The sequence below is a fragment of the Calliopsis andreniformis genome, unplaced genomic scaffold (assembly GCF_051401765.1).
Source record: "Calliopsis andreniformis isolate RMS-2024a unplaced genomic scaffold, iyCalAndr_principal scaffold0025, whole genome shotgun sequence".
NCBI lineage: Eukaryota > Metazoa > Arthropoda > Insecta > Hymenoptera > Andrenidae > Calliopsis > Calliopsis andreniformis.
In genome coordinates, this window is record NW_027480434.1 from 3,472,196 (window position 1) to 3,483,428 (window position 11,233).

The following is an 11,233-nucleotide window of genomic DNA, read 5'->3' on the forward strand; positions in this document are numbered from 1 at the left end:
AGTGAAGCCTAGGTTGCCCGGAACGTAGAATTGGCCATCACTTTCAAACTGGTTGCAATTATTCCTGTTATATGATGGAAACACTGTTGTATTTTTTTTTGCATTTTATGGTTCGGGCGTTGACTTTTAAGACCCTAACTATTCAATCTGTTGGAGCAACGCCCTAGGGTGAAGCCTAGGTTGCTCGGAAAGTAGAAATGACCATATGTTTCACACTGGTTGCAATTATTCGTTTTATACGATGGCAAAGCTTTTGTATTTATATTGTATTTTATGCTTCTGTCGTTGACTTCTAAGGCCCTAGCTGTTCGACCTAGTGAAGCAACGCCCTAGAGTGAAGCCGAGGTTGCCCGGAAAGGAGAAATGACCATCACTTTCAAACTGGTTGCAATAAATCCTTTTATACGATGGAAAAGCTGTTGTATTTATATCGTATTTTATGCTTCTGGCGTTGACTTCTAAGGCACTAACTATTCGATCTGGTGGAGAAACGCCCTAGAGTGAAGCCTAGGTTGCCCGGAACGTAGAATTGGCCATCACTTTCAAACTGGTTGCAATTATTCCTGTTATATGATGGAAACACTGTTGTACCTTTATTGCATTTTATGCTTCGGGCGTTGACTTCTTTAGGCCCTAACTATTCAATCTGTTGGAGCAACGCCCTAGGGTGAAGCCTAGGTTGCTAGTAAAGTAGAAATGACCATAAGTTTCATACTGGTTGCAATTATTCGTTTTATACGATGGAATAGCTATTGTATTTATATTGTATTTTATGCTTCTGGCGTTGACTTCTTAGGCCCTAACTATTCGATCTGGTGGAACAACGCCCTAGAGTGAAGCCTAGATTGCCAGGAACGTAGAAATGACCATCACTTACACACGGGTTGCAATTATTCGTTTTATACAATGGAAAAGCTGTTGCATCTTTATTGTATTTTATTCATCTGGGGTTGACATCTAAGGCCGTAGCTATTAGATGTGGTGGAACAACGCCCTAGTGTGAAGCCTAGGTTGCCCGGAACGTAGAAATGTCCATAACTTTTACACCGGTAGCAATAATTCGTTTTATACAATGGAAAAACCGTTCTATTTATTTGGTATTTTACGCTTCGGGCGTTGACTTCTAAGCTCCTAACTATTCAGTCTGTTGGAGCAACGCCCTAGGGTGAAGCCTAGGTTGCCCGGAAATTATAAATGACCATAACTTTCACACTGGTTGTAATTATTCGTTTTATACGATGGAAAAGCTGTTGCATCTGTATTGTATTTTATGCTTCTGGCGTTGATTTCAAAGGCCCTAACTATTCGATCTGGTGGAGCAACGACCTAGAGTGAAGCCTATGTTGCCCGGAACGTAGAAATGACCATTACATTCACACTGGTTGCAATTATTCGTCTTATACGATGGATAAGCTGTTGTATTTATATCGTATTTTATGCTTCTGGCGTTGACTTCTTCGGCCCTAACTATTCCATCTGGTGGAACAACGCCCTTGGGTGAAGCCGAGGTTGCGCGGAACGTAGCAATGACCATAACTTTCACACTGGTAGCAATTATTCGTTTTATACGATGGAAAAACTGTTCTATTTATTTTGTATTTTATGCTTCGGGCGTTGACTTCTAAGGCCCTAGCTATTCGATCTGATCGAGCAACGCCCTAGAGTGAAGCCTAGGTTGCCCGGAACGTAGAAATGACCATAACTTCCACACTGGTTGCAGTTATTCGTTTTATACGATGGAAAAGCTGTTGTATTTATATGGTATTTTATGCCTCTGGCGCTAACTTCTTAGGCCCTAACTATTTCATCGGGTGGAACAACGCCCTATGGTGAAGCCTAGGTTGCGCGGAACGTAGAAATGACCATAAGTTTCATACTGGTTGCAATTATTCGTTTTATACGATGGAAAAGCTGTTCCATTTATATTGTATTTTATGCGTCTCGCGTTAACTTCTAAGGCACTAACTATTCGATCTGGTAGTGCAACGCCCTGGAGTGAAACCTAGGATGCCCGGAACGTAGAATTGGCCATCACTTTCAAACTGGTTGCAATTATTGATGTTATATGATGGAAACACAGTTGTATTTTTTTTGCATTGTATGGTTCGGGCGTTCACTTCTTATGCCCTAACTATTCAATCTGTTGGAGCAACGCCCTAGGGTGAAGCCTAGGTTGCTCGGAAAGTAGAAATGACCAGAAGTTTCATACTGGTTCTAATTATTCGTTTTATACGATGGAAAAACTGTTGGATTTATATTGTATTTTAAGCTTCTGGCGTTGACTTCTAAGGCCCTAGCTGTTCGATCTAGTGGAGCAACGCCCTAGAGTGAAGCCGAGGTTGCCCGGAAAGGAGAAATGACCATCACTTTCAAACTGGTTGCAATAAATCCTTTTATACGATGGAAAAGCTGTTGTATTTATATCGAATTTTATGCTTCTGGCGTTGACTTCTAAGGCACTAACTATTCGATCTGGTGGAGAAACGCCCTAGAGTGAAGCCTAGGTTGCCCGGAACGTAGAATTGGCCATCACTTTCAAACTGGTTGCAATTATTCCTGTTATATGATGGAAACACTGTTGTACCTTTATTGCATTTTATGCTTCGGGCGTTGAATTCTTTAGGCCCTGACTATTCAATCTGTTGGAGCAACGCCCTAGGGTGAAGCCTAGGTTGCTAGTAAAGTAGAAATGACCATAAGTTTCATACTGGTTGCAATTATTCGTTTTATACGATGGAATAGCTATTGTATTTATATTGTATTTTATGCTTCTGGCGTTGACTTCTTAGGCCCTAACTATTCGATCTGGTGGAACAACGCCCTAGAGTGAAGCCTAGATTGCCAGGAACGTAGAAATGACCATCACTTTCACACGGGTTGCAATTATTCGTTTTATACAATGGAAAAGCTGTTGCATCTTTATTGTATTTTATTCATCTGGGGTTGACATCTAAGGCCGTAGCTATTAGATGTGGTGGAACAACGCCCTAGTGTGAAGCCTAGGTTGCCCGGAACGTAGAAATGTCCATAACTTTTACACCGGTAGCAATAATTCGTTTTATACAATGGAAAAACCGTTCTATTTATTTGGTATTTTACGCTTCGGGCGTTGACTTCTAAGCTCCTAACTATTCAGTCTGTTGGAGCAACGCCCTAGGGTGAAGCCTAGTTTGCCCGGAAATTATAAATGACCATAACTTTCACACTGGTTGCAATTATTCGTTTTATACGATGGAAAAGCTGTTGCATCTTTATTGTATTTTATGCTTCTGGCGTTGATTTCAAAGGCCCTAACTATTCGATCTGGTGGAGCAACGACCTAGAGTGAAGACTATGTTGCCCGGAACTTAGAAATGACCATTACATTCACACTGGTTGCAATTATTCGTCTTATACGATGGATAAGCTGTTGTATTTATATCGTATTTTATGCTTCTGGCGTTGACTTCTTAGGCCCTAACTATTCCATCTGGTGGAACAACGCCCTTGGGTGAAGCCGAGGTTGCGCGGAACGTAGCAATGACCATAACTTTCACACTGGTAGCAATTATTCGTTTTATACGATGGAAAAACTATTCTATTTATTTTGTATTTTATGCTTCGGGCGTTGACTTCTAAGGCCCTAGCTATTCGATCTGATCGAGCAACGCCCTAGAGTGAAGCCTAGGTTGCCCGGAACGTAGAAATGACCATAACTTCCACACTGGTTGCAGTTATTCGTTTTATACGATGGAAAAGCTGTTGTATTTATATGGTATTTTATGCCTCTGGCGTTAACTTCTTAGGCCCTAACTATTTCATCGGGTGGAACAACGCCCTATGGTGAAGCCTAGGTTGCGCGGAACGTAGAAATGACCATAACTTTCACACTGGTAGCAATTATTCGTTTTACACGATGGAAAAACTGTTTTATTTATTTTGTATTTTATGCTTCTGGCGTTGACTTCTTAGGCCGTAACTATTCGGTCTGGTGGAGCAACGCCCTGGAGTGAAACCTAGGATGCCCGGAACGTAGAATTGGCCATCACTTTCAAACTGGTTGTAATTATTCCTGTTATATGATGGAAACACAGTTGTATTTTTTTTGCATTGTATGGTTCGGGCGTTGACTTCTAAGGCCCTAACTATTCAATCTGTTGGAGCAACGCCCTAGGGTGAAGCCTAGGTTGCTCGGAAAGTAGAAATGACCAGAAGTTTCATACTGGTTCTAATTATTCGTTTTATACGATGGAAAAACTGTTGGATTTATATTGTATTTTAAGCTTCTGGCGTTGACCTCTAAGGACCTAGCTGTTCGATCTAGTGGAGCAACGCCCTAGAGTGAAGCCGAGGTTGCCCGGAAAGGAGAAATGACCATCACTTTCAAACTGGTTGCAATTAATCCTTTTATACGATGGAAAAGCTGTTGTATTTATATCGTATTTTATGCTTCTGGCGTTTACTTCTAAGGACCTAACTATTCGATCTTGTGGAGTAACGCCATAGAGTGAAGCCTAGGTTGCTCGGAATGTAGAAATGACCATAACTATCACACTGCCTGCAATTATTCGTTTTATACGATGGAAACGCTGTTGTATTTATATTGTATTTTATGCCTCTGGCGTTGACTTCTAAGGCCGTAGCTATTAGATGTGGTGGAGCAACGCCATAGAGTGACGCCTAGGGTGCTCGGAACGTAGAAATAACCATTACTTTCACACTGGTTGACATTATTCGTTTTATACGGTGGAAAAGCTGTTGTATTTATATCGTCTTTTATGCTTCTGGCGTTGACTTCTTTGGCCGTAACCATTCGGTCTGGTGGAGCAACGCAACAGAGTGAAGCCTAGGTTGCCCGGAACGTAGAATTGGCCATCACATTCAAACTGGTTGCAATTATTCCTGTTATATGGTGGAAACACTGTTGTATTTTTTTTGCATTTTATGGTTCGGGCGTTGACTTTTAAGACCCTAACTATTCAATCTGTTGGAGCAACGCCGTAGGGTGAAGCCTAGGTTGCTCGGAAAGTAGAAATGACCATAAGTTTCATACTGGCTGCAATTATTCGTTTTATACGATGGAAAAGCTGTTCCATTTATATTGTATTTTATGCGTCTCGCGTTAACTTCTAAGGCACTAACTATTCGATCTGGTAGTGCAACGCCCTGGAGTGAAACCTAGGATGCCCGGAACGTAGAATTGGCCATCACTTTCAAACTGGTTGCAATTATTGATGTTATATGATGGAAACACAGTTGTATTTTTTTTGCATTGTATGGTTCGGGCGTTCACTTCTTATGCCCTAACTATTCAATCTGTTGGAGCAACGCCCTAGGGTGAAGCCTAGGTTGCTCGGAAAGTAGAAATGACCAGAAGTTTCATACTGGTTCTAATTATTCGTTTTATACGATGGAAAAACTGTTGGATTTATATTGTATTTTAAGCTTCTGGCGTTGACTTCTAAGGCCCTAGCTGTTCGATCTAGTGGAGCAACGCCCTAGAGTGAAGCCGAGGTTGCCCGGAAAGGAGAAATGACCATCACTTTCAAACTGGTTGCAATAAATCCTTTTATACGATGGAAAAGCTGTTGTATTTATATCGAATTTTATGCTTCTGGCGTTGACTTCTAAGGCACTAACTATTCGATCTGGTGGAGAAACGCCCTAGAGTGAAGCCTAGGTTGCCCGGAACGTAGAATTGGCCATCACTTTCAAACTGGTTGCAATTATTCCTGTTATATGATGGAAACACTGTTGTACCTTTATTGCATTTTATGCTTCGGGCGTTGAATTCTTTAGGCCCTGACTATTCAATCTGTTGGAGCAACGCCCTAGGGTGAAGCCTAGGTTGCTAGTAAAGTAGAAATGACCATAAGTTTCATACTGGTTGCAATTATTCGTTTTATACGATGGAATAGCTATTGTATTTATATTGTATTTTATGCTTCTGGCGTTGACTTCTTAGGCCCTAACTATTCGATCTGGTGGAACAACGCCCTAGAGTGAAGCCTAGATTGCCAGGAACGTAGAAATGACCATCACTTTCACACGGGTTGCAATTATTCGTTTTATACAATGGAAAAGCTGTTGCATCTTTATTGTATTTTATTCATCTGGGGTTGACATCTAAGGCCGTAGCTATTAGATGTGGTGGAACAACGCCCTAGTGTGAAGCCTAGGTTGCCCGGAACGTAGAAATGTCCATAACTTTTACACCGGTAGCAATAATTCGTTTTATACAATGGAAAAACCGTTCTATTTATTTGGTATTTTACGCTTCGGGCGTTGACTTCTAAGCTCCTAACTATTCAGTCTGTTGGAGCAACGCCCTAGGGTGAAGCCTAGTTTGCCCGGAAATTATAAATGACCATAACTTTCACACTGGTTGCAATTATTCGTTTTATACGATGGAAAAGCTGTTGCATCTTTATTGTATTTTATGCTTCTGGCGTTGATTTCAAAGGCCCTAACTATTCGATCTGGTGGAGCAACGACCTAGAGTGAAGCCTATGTTGCCCGGAACGTAGAAATGACCATTACATTCACACTGGTTGCAATTATTCGTCTTATACGATGGATAAGCTGTTGTATTTATATCGTATTTTATGCTTCTGGCGTTGACTTCTTAGGCCCTAACTATTCCATCTGGTGGAACAACGCCCTTGGGTGAAGCCGAGGTTGCGCGGAACGTAGCAATGACCATAACTTTCACACTGGTAGCAATTATTCGTTTTATACGATGGAAAAACTATTCTATTTATTTTGTATGTTATGCTTCGGGCGTTGACTTCTAAGGCCCTAGCTATTCGATCTGATCGAGCAACGCCCTAGAGTGAAGCCTAGGTTGCCCGGAACGTAGAAATGACCATAACTTCCACTCTGGTTGCAGTTATTCGTTTTATACGATGGAAAAGCTGTTGTATTTATATGGTATTTTATGCCTCTGGCGTTAACTTCTTAGGCCCTAACTATTTCATCGGGTGGAACAACGCCCTATGGTGAAGCCTAGGTTGCGCGGAACGTAGAAATGACCATAACTTTCACACTGGTAGCAATTATTCGTTTTACACGATGGAAAAACTGTTTTATTTATTTTGTATTTTATGCTTCTGGCGTTGACTTCTTAGGCCGTAACTATTCGGTCTGGTGGAGCAACGCCCTGGAGTGAAACCTAGGATGCCCGGAACGTAGAATTGGCCATCACTTTCAAACTGGTTGTAATTATTCCTGTTATATGATGGAAACACAGTTGTATTTTTTTTGCATTGTATGGTTCGGGCGTTGACTTCTAAGGCCCTAACTATTCAATCTGTTGGAGCAACGCCCTAGGGTGAAGCCTAGGTTGCTCGGAAAGTAGAAATGACCAGAAGTTTCATACTGGTTCTAATTATTCGTTTTATACGATGGAAAAACTGTTGGATTTATATTGTATTTTAAGCTTCTGGCGTTGACCTCTAAGGACCTAGCTGTTCGATCTAGTGGAGCAACGCCCTAGAGTGAAGCCGAGGTTGCCCGGAAAGGAGAAATGACCATCACTTTCAAACTGGTTGCAATTAATCCTTTTATACGATGGAAAAGCTGTTGTATTTATATCGTATTTTATGCTTCTGGCGTTTACTTCTAAGGACCTAACTATTCGATCTTGTGGAGTAACGCCATAGAGTGAAGCCTAGGTTGCTCGGAATGTAGAAATGACCATAACTATCACACTGCCTGCAATTATTCGTTTTATACGATGGAAACGCTGTTGTATTTATATTGTATTTTATGCCTCTGGCGTTGACTTCTAAGGCCGTAGCTATTAGATGTGGTGGAGCAACGCCATAGAGTGACGCCTAGGGTGCTCGGAACGTAGAAATAACCATTACTTTCACACTGGTTGACATTATTCGTTTTATACGGTGGAAAAGCTGTTGTATTTATATCGTCTTTTATGCTTCTGGCGTTGACTTCTTTGGCCGTAACCATTCGGTCTGGTGGAGCAACGCAACAGAGTGAAGCCTAGGTTGCCCGGAACGTAGAATTGGCCATCACATTCAAACTGGTTGCAATTATTCCTGTTATATGGTGGAAACACTGTTGTATTTTTTTTGCATTTTATGGTTCGGGCGTTGACTTTTAAGACCCTAACTATTCAATCTGTTGGAGCAACGCCGTAGGGTGAAGCCTAGGTTGCTCGGAAAGTAGAAATGACCATAAGTTTCATACTGGTTGCAATTATTCGTTTTATACGATGGAAAAGCTGTTCCATTTATATTGTATTTTAGGCGTCTCGCGTTAACTTCTAAGGCACTAACTATTCGATCTGGTAGTGCAACGCCCTAGAGTGAAGCCTAGGTTGCCCGGAACGTAGAATTGGCCATCACTTTCAAACTGGTTGCAATTATTCCTGTTATATGATGGAAACACTGTTGTATTTTTTTTGCATTTTATGGTTCGGGCGTTGACTTTTAAGACCCTAACTATTCAATCTGTTGGAGCAACGCCGTAGGGTGAAGCCTAGGTTGCTCGGAAAGTAGAAATGACCATAAGTTTCATACTGGTAGCAATTATTCGTTTTATACGATGGAAAAACTTTTGTATTTATATTGTATTTTATGCTTCTGGCGTTGACTTCTAAGGCCCTAGCTGTTCGATCTAGTGGAGCAACGCCCTAGAGCGAAGCCGCGGTTGCCCGGAAAGGAGAAATGACCATCACTTTCAAACTGGTTGCAATTAATCCTTTTATACGATGGAAAAGCTGTTGTATTTATATCGTATTTTATGCTTCTGGCGTTGACTTCTAAGGCACTAACTATTCGATATGGTGGAGAAACGCCCTAGAGTGAAGCCTAGGTTGCCCGGAACGTAGAAATGACCATAACTTCCACACTGGTTGCAGTTATTCGTTTTATACGATGGAAAAGCTGTTGTATTTATATGGTATTTTATGCCTCTGGCGTTAACTTCTTAGGCCCTAACTATTTCATCGGGTGGAACAACGCCCTATGGTGAAGCCTAGGTTGCGCGGAACGTAGAAATGACCATAACTTTCACACTGGTAGCAATTATTCGTCTTATACGATGGATAAGCTGTTGTATTTATATCGTATTTTATGCTTCTGGAGTTGACTTCTTAGGCCCTAACTATTCAATCTGTTGGAGCAACGCCCTAGGGTGAAGCCTAGCTCACTCGGAATGTGGAAATGTCCATAAGTTTCATACTGGTTGCAATTATTCGTTTTATACGATGGAAAAACTGTTGTATTTATATTGTACTTTATGCTTCTGGCGTTGACTTCTAAGGCACTAACTATTCGATCTGGTGCAGCAACGCAATAGAGTGATGCCTAGGTTGCCCGGAACGTAGAATTGGCCATCACTTTCAAACTGGTTGCAATTATTCCTGTTATATGATGGAAACACAGTTGTATTTTTTTTGCATTGTATGGTTCGGGCGTTGACTTCTAAGGCCCTAACTATTCAATCTGTTGGAGCAACGCCCTAGGGTGAAGCCTAGGTTGCTCGGAAAGTAGAAATGACCATAAGTTTCATACTGGTTGCAATTATTCGTTTTATACGATGGAAAATCTGTTGCACTTATATTGTATTTTATGCTTCTGGCGTTGACTTCTAAGGCACTAACTATTCGATCTGGTAGTGTAACGACCTAAAGTGAAGCCTAGGTTGCCCGGAACGTAGAATTGGCCATCACTTTCAAACTGATTGCAATTATTCCTGTTATATGATGGAAACACTGTTGTATTTTTTTTTGCATTTTATGGTTCGGGCGTTGACTTTTAAGACCCTAACTATTCAATCTGTTGGAGCAACGCCCTAGGGTGAAGCCTAGGTTGCTCGGAAAGTAGAAATGACCATATGTTTCACACTGGTTGCAATTATTCGTTTTATACGATGGCAAAGCTTTTGTATTTATATTGTATTTTATGCTTCTGTCGTTGGCTTCTAAGGCCCTAGCTGTTCGATCTAGTGAAGCAACGCCCTAGAGTGAAGCCGAGGTTGCCCGGAAAGGAGAAATGACCATCACTTTCAAACTGGTTGCAATAAATCCTTTTATACGATGGAAAAGCTGTTGTATTTATATCGTATTTTATGCTTCTGGCGTTGACTTCTAAGGCACTAACTATTCGATCTGGTGGAGAAACGCCCTAGAGTGAAGCCTAGGTTGCCCGGAACGTAGAAATGACCATAACTTCCACACTGGTTGCAGTTATTCGTTTTATACGATGGAAAAGCTGTTGTATTTATATGGTATTTTATGCCTCTGGCGTTAACTTCTTAGGCCCTAACTATTTCATCGGGTGGAACAACGCCCTATGGTGAAGCCTAGGTTGCGCGGAACGTAGAAATGACCATAACTTTCACACTGGTAGCAATTATTCGTCTTATACGATGGATAAGCTGTTGTATTTATATCGTATTTTATGCTTCTGGAGTTGACTTCTTAGGCCCTAACTATTCAATCTGTTGGAGCAACGCCCTAGGGTGAAGCCTAGCTCACTCGGAATGTGGAAATGTCCATAAGTTTCATACTGGTTGCAATTATTCGTTTTATACGATGGAAAAACTGTTGTATTTATATTGTACTTTATGCTTCTGGCGTTGACTTCTAAGGCACTAACTATTCGATCTGGTGCAGCAACGCAATAGAGTGATGCCTAGGTTGCCCGGAACGTAGAATTGGCCATCACTTTCAAACTGGTTGCAATTATTCCTGTTATATGATGGAAACACAGTTGTATTTTTTTTGCATTGTATGGTTCGGGCGTTGACTTCTAAGGCCCTAACTATTCAATCTGTTGGAGCAACGCCCTAGGGTGAAGCCTAGGTTGCTCGGAAAGTAGAAATGACCATAAGTTTCATACTGGTTGCAATTATTCGTTTTATACGATGGAAAATCTGTTGCACTTATATTGTATTTTATGCTTCTGGCGTTGACTTCTAAGGCACTAACTATTCGATCTGGTAGTGTAACGACCTAAAGTGAAGCCTAGGTTGCCCGGAACGTAGAATTGGCCATCACTTTCAAACTGATTGCAATTATTCCTGTTATATGATGGAAACACTGTTGTATTTTTTTTTGCATTTTATGGTTCGGGCGTTGACTTTTAAGACCCTAACTATTCAATCTGTTGGAGCAACGCCCTAGGGTGAAGCCTAGGTTGCTCGGAAAGTAGAAATGACCATATGTTTCACACTGGTTGCAATTATTCGTTTTATACGATGGCAAAGCTTTTGTATTTATATTGTATTT